Source organism: Danio rerio, chromosome 16 (assembly GCF_049306965.1).
Source record: "Danio rerio strain Tuebingen ecotype United States chromosome 16, GRCz12tu, whole genome shotgun sequence".
NCBI classification, from domain to species: Eukaryota; Metazoa; Chordata; class Actinopteri; order Cypriniformes; family Danionidae; genus Danio; species Danio rerio.
In genome coordinates, this window is record NC_133191.1 from 26130460 (window position 1) to 26144539 (window position 14080).

Below are 14080 nucleotides of genomic sequence, written 5' to 3' on the forward strand. Positions count from 1 at the left end.
ATATATGTATATATATTGGGCTGGGTTTTCAGTATTTAATTTTTTTTTTTCATTTATTCGATTTTTTTATGCTTTTTTTGTACCCTCTATTTAGAAAATGAATACTTGTATCTATTTCTCAGTGAGTATAGGCAATGGATTTTTTTGCATTTAAACTAAACAGATTTATTAATTAATTAATTAATTAAATAATTAATTAACTATACAGATATATTTATTTAAATTGTATTTTAGTCACCAAACATATTTAGAAATAGAAAGATAGTACAATTAAATTCAAGCAAAATATTGCAAAAAAAACATTCAAAATTTTAACTAAATTTTTCAATTTTAGCTTCTCTTGATTTTTCCTCTTTTTAAAATTTGTATTTAATAGTTTTCTATAACATATAAATTAGGATTTACTAGTTTTTGGACTTATTGTAAGTTATTTTGTTAGATAAGCTCCAGATTTGGCTTCAGTACAGACTAACCTAGTGTATATGCACAAATATAATATTGTAGCTTCCTACTAAAGTATGAATTTTAAAAGATAGATTTGTGAGGGGTGTACTTATATATGCTGAGCACTGTAAATAACCACTTTAACGTCCATTTCATGTCACTGAAGCCTTCAAACACAAAATGCTATCTGCTAGTTGCTTCGCCTTTAAAAATGTATCGATTTCCCAGGCTCCCAGCAAGCTTAATGCAATCGATAGCGATGGCCTTTCAAGATCAGCACCAGTATAAGCATACCATCCTCTCATGCACAGTTACCTCTACACACACAGACAGACACACACACACACACACAGTCCCTCTGCACCCCCTCGCACCCCCAGGTAATGATTGTCCTTGGGCAAAAGAACAGTTTGTCTGCATTAGAAGTGAAGTGTTCCTAATGGGATTGTTCTCCCACTCTGGTAATGACGTTATGTATGAAGGGCCAGTTTGGTTTTATAATGAAGGTGAAAGAGATTGCAGCACACTTCTCTTTGACCTCTGTTATCTGCCTTGTCTTCTTTCCACGTCCATCCCACCTCAGCTCTCACCAATTCTGAAGCAGATCGATAGTTGTTTATGTTTGCAGTGTGCTCAAAGATCCGCCTTTGTTGGTTGTGTGGAGGTAATGTGTGGTGTGATCTGTCCTTGTTACTCCGGGTGAGGGCAATCAAAGAGCTGATTTTGATTACTTTTGAAGGCTTGCTCAAAGTCAGTGGCACAATCTGAAGCTCTCTCTGTCTTTACTTTGTGTATTTGTAACAGTGCTGTAATAAACTCAATTATTTAGCAAATTTGCTTTTGGGGTAAAGTTACTAGTTGGAAAAATAACAAGTAAAGAAAGTTTAAAGGATGTAATTGATTGATAAACAAGTTATTGAACAGAGAAATCAGTTAATTGCAGCAATTTGCCCCAAAGTTTTTTTAGAGGACCAACATAATTGAAAGATGACCACTTACGAAACAAACAGCTTCATTCATCCAACTGACATGACAGCCATCCATTTTACTATATATAGAAAAAAGCAAATTGCCCTGAAAGTTATTTTTTATCCTGATAAAAATATTTATGGCAAACAGTTGCATGTTCATTTCAGTACAATCTACTTCTATTTGTAAAATGTTATTTAAGTGCATGTTTTGTTTGGCTTGATTAAAATTACCAGTTTGTGTGGTTAGAGTTAAGTTTAAAAAATGTTGCATGCTGCCATTCAAACCTTGCTGCACACCACACTGAGACTCTCATTTCTGATGGACTTCCAATCAAACTCGGGTAAAAATCCAAATAAATGTTTGCCCATACATTAAGCATTGTGTTGTTTAAATTCCGCCATTGAATATACACACATTGAAAGCCTTTTTTATTTTTATAATTAAAAATTATAATGTGAACGTTGACCATCATGACAATATAATTTATTTTGTCTGAACCAATAGAATTAACCCAGGAGACACAGGACATTACCATGACATCAGATTGATGTTGTACCCCAACGTCGTGGAACTTTGCATTTTGTTTGGAAATGAAAATCGGGTTGACTCCAGAAGCCAACGTCAAGCCGACATCAATGTCTAATGTCGGACAGATGTTTCATTTTGGTTACTTTTCAACGTAACCTAAAAACAACGAAATATCAATGTCTAACAATGTTACAGCCTGTTGTGTGGACGTTTTCACTATGATGTCTATCAGATGTTGGATTTTGGTTGCCATACCTGACAAATAAACGTCAGTATTTGAGGTCAAAAATGACGTTGGTGTAAGATGTTGGCTTAATGTTGGATTTTGGTCACTTTTCAACCCATCCTAAAACAAGAAAATGTCAACGTTATTTCACTTCGTTTTTAGATGTCAAAGTTGTCCTTAGATGCTGATGACCTAAATCCCCAACAATTTTCCAACATGCTTTTCATGAGAAAGAAGTGTGAATTCTGATACTAATGTTGTTTTTATAGACGGCAGTTTGAGATCTGGTTAATAATTTCGTGCTTACTTTAGGTTTTATTGGAATTCAGATTTGATTATGTTATGCTGGCGTTTTGGGATTGTCAATGTAATAAAGATTGAAACCTGAAGAACAGGCTAGCCTACAGACAGTGCAATTATTAAGAGAGTTAAAGCAATAATTTTGGTGTCACGTTGTCTGACAGGTGTAGCTATTCTGACGTTTATACATTAAAAAGGGTAAGAAAATTCAGGTAATGTAACTTGGTAATTTCGTTAGGAAGGAAAGCTCAATTTCATCTCTGTCACCTCGGAAGTTGATTGGTTTACGACGGATTTTGCAAAAAATCTGCTGTAATGCGACTTATTTGTGACCAGCTTTTTACATTGGTAAGTACATAAGTACATATCCGACTGTTTGCCTACTGTTTGAGGTTAGTTCTCTGTAAAGTTGTGTCATATCTCATTTAAATATTAGCCACAATCACAGGTTTTTCAAGCACTGTGTCAAATAAGTAATTTTAACGACCCCGCGAAACTTCCAACTTTGCCTCAGTGTCGGAAAATAATGACTCGTGCAAGTCGTGTAAACCATGTTGATACACACCTTGAATGCACTTGAATAACCTTTCTGCACAAAACACTGAGGTGAGGAATAAAGCCTGGTTTATACTTCTGCATCAAGTGACCGGCGTAACCCACGGCGCATGCAACGCGCATAGCTGTGCATTTATACTTCTGCGCGCTGTCTCTGTTGGTCTGCATTAACACCTCCAAAACGCTAGTTGGCAGTGAGGTGTAAATGTCCCTCTGTGTCGAGTTTCTTCGCTGCTGTTTTGCTTTTCCTGAACACTTCCTGGATATACAAGTGGCTCAAACTCGCTCATTTTGAGGCAGAAACCGGCGGATGTGCAAGAACTTTAACTAAGAGGTAAACACAAAACAAAACTTTACATCCGGAGCTCCTGCATGGGACTCCACACTTGTAAACAATCGTTCCATTGGGCTAGCGCCGCTCGCGTGGCTCTCGGTCCCGCCCAGACTCGTCAGCGCTACCAAGCCGACCAATCACAGACCTTGCGCTACGCGTTGTTGCGATGTGTAGTTACAGTTTTTGAGAGGTGCACGTCAGTGATGCCGACGGCCATGGCGAAGGGCTATGCGTCAATGCCATAGCATATGCCGACGTTTGACGCAGAAGTATAAATCAGCCTTTATGCGTCAGTGCCGTAGCATACGCCGGGGTTTGACGCAGAAGTATAAATTAGCCTTAAGCCTGGTTTATACTTCTGCTTCAAGTGACCGGCGTAACTCACGGCGCAGGCAACGTGCGCAGCTGTGCATTTATACTTCTGCGTGCTGTCTCTGTTGGTCTGCATTAACACTTCCGAAACGCTAGATGGCAGTGAGGTGTAAATCTTCCTCTGTGTCGAGTTTCTACGCTTCTGTTTTGCTTTTCCTGAACACTTCCTGGTTGTACAAGTGACTCAAACTCGCTCATTTTAAGGCAGGAACCGGCAGACGTGCAACAACTTTAACTATGAGGTAAACACAAAACAAAGCTCTCCATTCGGACCTCCTTCACGGGACTCCACACTTGTAAACAATCGCTCGCGCCATTCGCGTGGCTCTCGGTCCAGCCCAGACTTGTCAGCGCTACCAAGCCGACCAATCACAGAGCTTGCGCTACGCGTTGTTGCAATGTGTAGTTACATTTTTTGAGAGGTGCACGTCAGTGATGCCGACAGCCACGGCGAAGGCCTATGCGTCAACGCCGTAGCATACGCCGGTGTTTAACGCAGAAGTATAAATCAGCCTTTAAGAAGTAGGCTATAACAGAAAGCATGTGGTGATGACGGCTGGTTGCCACACGTCCAGTCTTTCTCAGGGTGCGCTCATGTTTTAAACTTTGCATGCAGATTCTGTAACTAAAACTATTTGAACTTAAAGTTATTGTAAACTTTCCAAAGTGTAAGGAAGTTGTTGTTCTCACAGTATGTTGGGCAATTTGTCGAGGACCCTGCTGCCTTTTAAAAGATGGTTCAGCTCAAAATAAGATATTCAGAAAAATGCAGGTAACCAGCTGGTTACTGACTTTGTAGACATATTTCAAAATAACTTTAATGTCCCACAGACAGATTTGTTTGTTGTTAGAAACATGTAACTTTAAAACTTTTATCAAATGTTATCAATTTGACAAACTGACAACCTGCCCTGACCTGATATAACTAATGAAAAAAAAAAATTTGCAAAGTTCAGTGGCTTGTGTAAAACCTACATATGTTATATAGGTGTCAGATATTGTCTGAATGTATGCTTAGTGAAAATCTTTACACAGATAAATCATTTTTTGACATTGGGATGACTGGAAAACGAGTCCTTAAATTTATCCTATAAAGCTACTGTATAGAAAAATGTAAGAGACCATTAAAAATTTTCTGTTTGATTCTATATGTTTGAGTAAAAGGTTAATATTACTTGTGTTGTAAATGTAACATTTCTGATAATATTTTTTCCAAATTCATTGAAATAAAATTCAGGGTTTTTCTGCCCGATATTGCTTTCTTAACTCTTCTTAAACTGGTTGTTCAATCCAAAAAATTTCATTTATCCATAATTTACTCACCCTCAAGTGCTTCCAAATGTTTTTTAGTTTCTTTCTTCATTTGAAAACAAAGGAAAGCTGAAAATCTGTAACCATTGACTTCAATAGTAAAAAAAAAAAAATACTATGGAAGTCAATGGTTACAGCTTTCTTCAAAATCTCGTCTTTTGTCTTTTGTGTTTAACAATGGATTGAAACACATAAAGGTTTTGGCGAACGTTCCCTTTAAACTAAAGCATTAAAATGAATTGTTTAACATTGATTAGTATATCTGAAAAATGAAGTCTTTTCTGTTATTTTGTCCAATTAATGAAAATATTTTACTGAAACAAACAACTCTAAAAAAAGAATTTCCAAATGGTTTCTATAGAATTCTTTTTTTTACAGCTGTGCATTTACAGTGCTCAGCATAATTAAGCACACACCATTTTGCAAATGTATATTTTTATTAATTATACAGTAAATATAGGTCAAACATGTATATATCGGTGTATTTAAACAAAACAGATTTATTAAACTAATATCTTTATTAAAATATTTTTTTAGTCACTGAACATCTTTAGAAATAAAAAGATAATACATTTAAATTTATGCAAAATATTTGAAATAAAATGACAAACTACAAAATTTCAACTAAATTTTATAAATTTTTAGTTTTTCTTGATTTTTCCTCTTTTTTAAAAATTTTGTTTATTTTTTTTCCCTAACATATAAATTGGGTTCACTAGTTTTTGTACTGTTATTCTAAGTTATTTTGTCAGATTAGCTTCAGATTTGGCTTCAGTACTGACTAATCTAATGTATATGCACAAATATATTATTGTAAAAATTACTATAAAATATTAATCTAAATGACAGATTTGTAAGGGGTGTACTCATATATGCTGAGCACTGTACCTTTTAAAAGTGTCATCTATCAGTATTTAGCCCAAACTGTCTTGCACTTCACTGCTGCTCTGCATATCAATGTTCACTTTCCCTTTCTCATCTCCCAGCCTCACTTCAGCGCCTTTTCTCCTGCAGGAGCTTCTCAGGCAGGGAGAGGCCAGGATGGGGTTGCAGACCAGAAAGAGAGAGTTTCAAGTTCAAGTGCAAGATTACATGTTCCTGATCAAAAAGAAGAGCTGAGCGGGAAAAGAAAGTGAGGTAACTAAGCCGAGGGGAGTCATCTGTATGCTGTTGTAACCTTAACAGCGCTCTCGTTCCAAATGAGAGCAAAAGTGAACAAGAGAATACAGGGAGAGAAATCCACCCCTCTGCTTTCTCTCTGCCACTTCTCTCCTCCTCTTTCCCTCCCACTAAGATATTCTGTCCGAAAGCCCCCCACCCCCCCTTTCTCTCTCACTCTGTCCTGTATTCCTGTCCTACACATGCACACACTATTAAACATCACTTTTCTACTACTGCTTCATCATCCATCTTTTAGCACAACGCTTTAAAAGCATCCAGTACTTCTGAATCTCCCAACGGGTGGAGAAACCAGCTCAATGCGGCTCTCACACACTGGGATAGCCTGTTTCTCATTGAGAGGCCTTTTTTTTTTACTTATAACGCATGAGTCTCGCTCTCTTTACGGTGCAGGTTTCCCTCCCCCTTCTCTTTTTTTTTCTAGACTTATCCGTAAAGAAAGGAAGGAAGCGGAAGAGCGAGGTGTCTGTGAGGAGGAATAATGAAAAGGGAGAGAGAGATGGAAAGAGAGAGAGAGAGAAGGAGGGAGGGGTAAAAGAAGAGAGCAGGACTGAGGAGGGTGGACTGGCAGAAACATGAAATACGAGAGGGAGAAGAGTAAAGTAGGAGAGGAGCCCGTAAGAGGAGAAACGAGGGATGGCTGACCTGGAAGTGGGCAAATTCGGGGGGAAAGGAAGCCACCGTTCTCATCCAACGCTTGCTGGTATTTGACTTTTCACTTTGTTTTCGTGTCAGACATTTTGAGCCTTCGTTGTTTATATTCTGCGTCTTCTGTTTTATCTTCCAGTATCTTCCCTGAGTGTTTTGTTAGCTTGGAACTGTGCAAAAGTAACCATCCGTTTGGAGAGTTTAAGTACTTTTCCTTCCTCCATCACATTCTTTCCGTCTCTGCAACAGCAGTTTGTGTTTTATTTCTTGTGCGACTTGCATCAGCTTTAGTTCTGCTTGACGTGTTATTGTTAACGCTATAGACTAAAATTCATGACTAAAACGGGGCCCGCTGGAGATGATCTCATAAAAGGTTTAATACTCACCGTCTGCATCAGTCAAATTAGTTCTGCACTGATGCGCTTGTACGGAGTGTGATCTTTATGTAAAGTCAGTCCTGCTTCTCTTCAGTTTGTGGCACTTTTGTTTCACTTGAATCGCTTTGAAATGCAACGTTGTCCCTTTATTGGGGTGTCCCCTCTCCGTACCTCGCTCCTCCCATCACCCCTCATCCCGCTGTCTGTCTTCCTCCGCCTGCGCCCTTGCGAAAAAGCTTTCCCACTTGTGTTTATCAAACCAGTATGTTAACGTTAGTCAACTGTTTGTTTCTCATTCTGTCTGCATTCTCAATGATGATTGCTCTCTTATGATTTGGTTATGGCTTGCTTTCTCATCCTGTCTCTCTGCTTATATATTTGTGTCTTTAAGGGTTTTATAAGTCGCATACCTGTCTCCACAGTGATTATGCTCTACTGCCCTTAACCTCATGGTTATTGCTATCCAGCAGACATTCAAGACATAATGGCGATCAAAAAGTATTGTTTACTTCTATTATAAGAGTGTTGATGCTCTTTAGGTCATTGAATCATCCCTTTTTTGCTATTCTATTTTTTAAAGCGGCTTTTTTCCCCTCTAACTTTTTCATAATATGTTTAGTTGCAAATTTGTATTCGTGTTACTCCCTAAAAGCTTTAAGACTAAATGACATTTTTATCTGTGACTTTAAAGTTGCTTTGATGTGCTTTAAAGTGGTATGTGATGTGCTTTTATTCTGTTATTCTAAAAATCCATGCATGAAATAAAGCAGTGGTTCTCAACCAAGGGCAAGACTAAATTAGAACTTAAATGCACAGAAAATCAAGATATGTCTTATTTTAGTTTTCTTTCCTTCTTTTTTTAAACAACATGAACATGTTGAACTTTTGAAAGTTGAAAAGTTTTCTGAAGGAAAACTCTGCCTTTCTGCATACAAATACATTCTTTATTCATCATAATAATAATTAATAATGTTTTAAATATCCAAAGCTCTAAAATATTAAAAGTATAAATGCTATTTGAAATCCTTTCCATTCAACATAGATAACTAGAAACAAGCTGGAATTGAGTCAAACAGACAACCACAGTCTAACACCCAAGCTACAGTTAAAGTCAATTATTAGCATCCCTGTTTTTTTTTCTTCCCAATTTGTTTAACAGAGAGAAGATTTTTTTCAACACATTTCTAAACATAATAGTTAATAACTCATTTCTAATAACTGATTTATTTTATCTTTGACATGATGACAGTAAATTATATTTCACTGGATATTTTTTAAGACATGTCTATACAGCTTTAAGTGACATTTAAAGACTTAAAGAGGTTAATTAGGTTAACTAGGCAGGTTAGGGTAATCAGGCAAGTTATTGTAAAACGATTATTTGTTCTGTAGACTATCAAAAATATAGCTTAAAGGGGATAATAATTTTAACCTTAAAATGTTTTTTAAAAAATTAAAAACTGCTTTTATTCTAGCCAAAATAAAACAAATAAGACTTTCTCTAGAAGAAAAATTATTATCAGACATATTGTAAAAAATTCCTTGCTCTGTTAAACAATTTGGGAAATATTTAAAAAAGAAAAAGAAATTCAAGGGGGGCTAATAATTCTGACTTCAACTGCATATGACATCATAAAGGGGATTAGTAACACACCAGAAAGGGGGAAAATGGGTTTTGAGGGTCTTTGCAGTTTCCTTTAGATAATAAATTCCAACCGAACATAAAAACGAATTATATTTGACAATCCTTAACTGAATCGTGATTTTTATCATGATTATTCTGTGCTGAGCAAACCCCAAAGGATTGGATGTTCCATTTACCTAAATGCATGTTTGCTGTCAACATCTATATATACATCAAGCATTCAAAAAGTGGAGTTGTTATGAAACCAGAACAGACTGACACGCTTTTTGTTTAAATTGCATTATGCCGCCACATATGTCATTCCTTGCACTATTTCCTCAAATCTGGCCTTTCAAAAAACTGCATTGACTCACAAGTGCATTTATAAAGAATCAAATCAGTTTCAGTAGATAAAAAGTAAACCACCTTCCACCTTGAGCCTCAAGCTCTGAATAGCACCACCAGTACAAAACAGTATAAGGGCCATTGACTCTCCATATGTTCAAGTGTCTCAGATTGCTTGAGCCCACCCTCACTGAAGTGCTCTGGAAATCAATAGGTTTGACATCGACGCTGCCTCCTCTCTTTCTCACTGTCGAATTGAAAGTGCAAAATTTATTTAGCAGTGACCTACCCCCCCCCACCCCCCCCCCCCCCCCCCCAAAAAAAATAATAATAATGCTTTTCCTGTACAACTGTACTTTAAAATTAAAATAAATCAACTTTGACAGATCTAACAAACACATATTAATTCAAAACCTGTCTGTATCTGTAAATAAAGTTTGAAGACATTTACTTTTGTTTAGTATGTTTAAAGTGAGTTGTCTATATATAATGGAACAGCTTTTAGGTATCAAATGTGTCCATAAACACTTCTAATCGACCTAAGTGGTTGTGGATATTGTATATTGAGGAAAAAAGCTGGTAACCTTTCTGGCCTGCTATTAAATAGCTCTTTCATGAAATTTCAGCTCACTTTACCATCCAAAACAGGCAAAGTTAAGGCATTTGTTGGGGAGCTTATGGCTTTATAAAATGACAGGCGAATGTACAGCGCATAACAAAAAAAATTAAAAAAAAAACATAAAAAATTTTGGTGCATTTCTGAAAAATGATTCAGGTCTAAAGATCAGGCGCATTAAAGAGAACACGGCAAGAAAACACTTTTATTTTCTTTAAAAGGTTTGTTTCATCAAAAAATGTGTTCATTGAAACTGCTCTCATCGAGTGTCTAATTGATTCAATTCCTGAGATGTTGATCATAACTGCAAACTATTCAATATATTCAATTAAATATTTATTTCCTTAGTTCGGCATTTCAGTTTTAATTGATTTTTTCACACAGAAATAAACAACATTTTTGTTCATTGTCTCACCATTGTGGTTTTGGTGTTTGTATTGTTTTACAGAATGTAAAGCTAAAACATTTTCCCCCTTTTTGGTGATTGAAATAAAGCTGATATAGAACACAGGTTGAATATTAGGTGGAAAAAAACTACTAAAATGAAAACTAGAATCCAACGAAAACAAAAAGTCAACTGAAATGACTGAAAATAAATAAACTTATATTTATATGTTATGAAAAAAAGAATGACAAAATCTCATTCCATTTCTAAAGCTACAATTTAAATAGAAGCTGTGAAAATAAAAACTATTATTATAAAATAATTATTACTACAAGCGAAATAATGGCGACACGGTGGCGCAGTGGGTAGCGCAAGAAGGTTGCTGGATCAAGCTGCGGCCTGGTCAGTTGGTGTTTCTGTGTGGAATTTGCATGTTCTCCCCGTGTTCATGTGGGTTTCCTCTGGGTATTCCGGTTTTCCTCACAGTCCAAAGACATTCGCTATAGGTGAATTGAATAAGTTAAATTGGCCATAGTTTTATGTGTGTGTGTGTATGAGAGAATGCATGTTGTATCCCAGTGCTGGGTTGTGGCTGGAAGGGCATCAGCTGCAGGAAACAAATGCTGAATAAGTTGGCAGTTCATTACACTGTGATTAATAAAGGGTACAAGCTAAAAAAGAAGATGAATGAATGAAATGAATAATTGAATGAATGAATGAATGAGGGAGATAATGATAAAATAGCACTGATGCTATTTCATACCTATAATTTTCTACTTTGTTTGGCCACACAGTGTCCATCAAGATGTTATAGCTTCCTGAAATAATTTAAGCATCGCAACTGTTTTAAAACTGATAATAATAAGAAATGCTTGTTGTAGAAAATAATGGGAATAAACTATAAAAGCTAATTTAAATGATCAAAAAATACTAAACAGAACAATAATAATTCCAACAGTAATGCTTTTGCAAGCAATATTTCAATCAAATTCAATAATCTTTAAAATCAAAACAATGAAAATAGTTGTTTAAAATATCTACATTTCCTGTACACAGAAGATCATACAGGTTTGCAATGCGATGAAAATTCTGTTACTACCATTTTTGGACAGCTGTCCCTTTAACAAAATATGCATGCATTTTAATTGAAAGGCAGCAGTGTTTCCTCTGGAGCGCTGTTGATGTTTTTTTAGGTGATATTCTGCACCTGCAATGTGCTGACAGTATGGGGCTAATTAACAGTTGCCTGACTGCTGTAATACTGTGACTTTACCTGGAGTGCTGACTTGCCAATAGCTGGTGAAAAAACAGTGCCACTGTTGTGTACTGAAGGTGACAGTGTTAGCATGGCCAGGTGACAGTGGTATTGTGTGAGTGTATGTGTACAGTGGCCACGAGAGGGTTAATATCTGCAGTCCAGAGGAATGTGTTTCGGGTCAGCAATGAGAATTCCTCAGTTCTGCATTAGTAGGTCACCGCGTCGCTGCTTGCCTCAGCAAACTCCTTCATCGTCTCGTTTTTGCACCTTCTTTTCCTTTAGCTAGGGCTCATTTTCATTTCTGAACATACACTTTTTCAACATTAGATTGTTAGGCATCCTCTCATTCTTTCTTTGTTTCCCGTTTCTACTACTATGTCGACTGAGGTGTTGGGGGTTGGTGAAATGGAGGAAAGGCTAAATGTGTGTGTTTGTTATATAAATGTGGCCACGTGCAGTGTTTAGTCTGCTGTCCTCTGCTTATGTTTGCATATAAATTATGTACATCGTTGTTATATCTTGATGCTATAGATGCTTCATTTGCTGTAAAGAAGGGCTAATTAAATGATGGAGATTTTATTAATACATTTATTTAGCATGAATACATTGAACCAATCAAAAATGACGTAAAGATGATTATACAGTAAATATTGCAGAAATCAGACAATGAGACATTTTTAACATTGATGATAATAAGAAATGTTTGCTGTAATGATAAATCTGACAAAAAAGGGTGCTGACAGAAAATTAGACTTTCTAATAAATATGAAGACATATTCCTTTAACATTATAACATTATGTAAAAACCTGTACCATGTAAAAGATATTGCCTCATATTCAGTCAATGTTTTCTGTATATCTTTACATTTACTACAGTAATTTACCAGATTTAAGAAGTTAATACTTTTCAGCAAGGATGTATTCAATTGCAAAAATGAAGGTAAAGCTATTTGTTGCAAAACATGGCTTAAGTTATACCTTCGTTGGCTGGACATTGTGATGTGTTCATATTTCAACTCAAGCTGATTCTGATTACATACCCCTTTATACGTTTCTGGAGAGGGTAAAATACATTCCAAGAGCTACTTTATTTCAGTTTTTGTTCTCAAGAATATGTCAGTTTTTTCAGAACTCAAATTTTTTCTCTCAAGTGCCATTTGCGCCTGCTCTTCTCACATAAGTCCAACTGGGGCCGGGTGTCGACTGACTGACTGACCAACCAACTGGTCCTTCCACCCTCCCCTTCCATAAACCCAACCAATAGTGGTTTAAAATGCACTGATTGACCCAACCACCCTTTCCCTAAAACACAACTGCTGAGTTTTGAAAAGCAATCCAGAAAAAGAAAGGCCTAGCCTGTTTTTTTTACCACGTTTTCAGATTTCACCACATTCTCACCCTGTTATTTACTTCTCTCTTTTTTGGGCTATTGTTTTACCTGCTTTCTGGAACTGTTCCTTATTGGACTCAAACCCCATCCTTGCAGTCAAACCGCTCTGCATCTCAAGTCTGCCGACATGTGTGGTGGGCTACTGGACAAATTGGTACCAACGAAAAAGCCGTCCACATGCAGGTAAGTGGGAAGCTAGAAAAAGAACGGCGCCATACCATCCCAGAGTGTTTGTTTTAAAGGTGAAATGCAGCCATACGTTGCTCTGGCTACATAATTCACGATCTCCAGAAACGTATATGGGGCTATGTTTTCGGAATAAGGCTGTGTTGGCATATTTAATAATTTGTTTATTTATTCATATGTGCATATTTGTGGATCTGCAGAGGTGCCATCTCTTGATTTAGTGCTGTAGTCTGCTGCCATAAAACCTCCAATCAAACCATTTCTTTTTAAAAAATACTGAAGTCCATCAATAATCAGTATAATACCATTTTAATCTTTTCAAGGCAACTCTTCAGTTAGCCAAATTAAACAATGGGTGTATAGCAAATTAAAGAGTTATATGCCAAAAGGACAGCAACAGACTGAAATGAAAGCGTGTGTTCTGCACCTGATCTACTGTGTCACCTCGCACTGACCACGTTTGGTCTTGTCTTGACTAAAAAGTAACACATGAACAATTTAAACGGGCAGCAGTCGACTGAAAAGAGAGCGAATATTCTACATTTACATGAGAGAATGCATGTTTCCACATCGCAGAGGGCAGTAGTCTGATTTGTCATTCCACATAGAAAAACCAAAACCTGAAATACACACAAAGAGTAAACGAAGAAGCATGTAGTACAGTTTTCACAGTACTTGTTACTCACCAAGTAGATATTTGCTTGTGCAAATGTGTTTGATAATCAAATAATCTGTATATCTGTATCGTTTGCAAATATTTGAGAAATTACAGCTGGCTTTTTTGAGTTCTAGCTTGAAATCAATTGTTTACTTGCATACATCATATTTGTTCTGGTTCTAGCTTTCTGATTCTCTGCTGAATAACAACTCAGAACGTTCTCTTCAGCCAACAGCCAATGCAGATTCTACATGCTGAATTGGGCCAGCTCAATCTTACATTAACACAACACGAGGCAAAATAATTAGCCAGACAAATCCTGGCTAGTGGTCACTAAACTTGTGGCAAATAGGGCCAGGACTCACCAAACCA

General features: G+C 36.6%; 1 protein-coding gene across 1 annotated transcript in view; it reads left to right on the forward strand.

Annotated features, from left to right (window-relative positions):
- The first annotated feature begins 6787 nt into the window (after positions 1-6787).
- Positions 6788-14080, forward strand: part of spaca6 (sperm acrosome associated 6) — a 76988-nt gene continuing 69695 nt past the window's right edge. The window contains exon 1 of the mRNA XM_073924516.1: positions 6788-6924. The gene's annotated coding sequence lies outside the window, so the exon portion shown is untranslated. The remainder of the gene's footprint in view (positions 6925-14080) is intronic.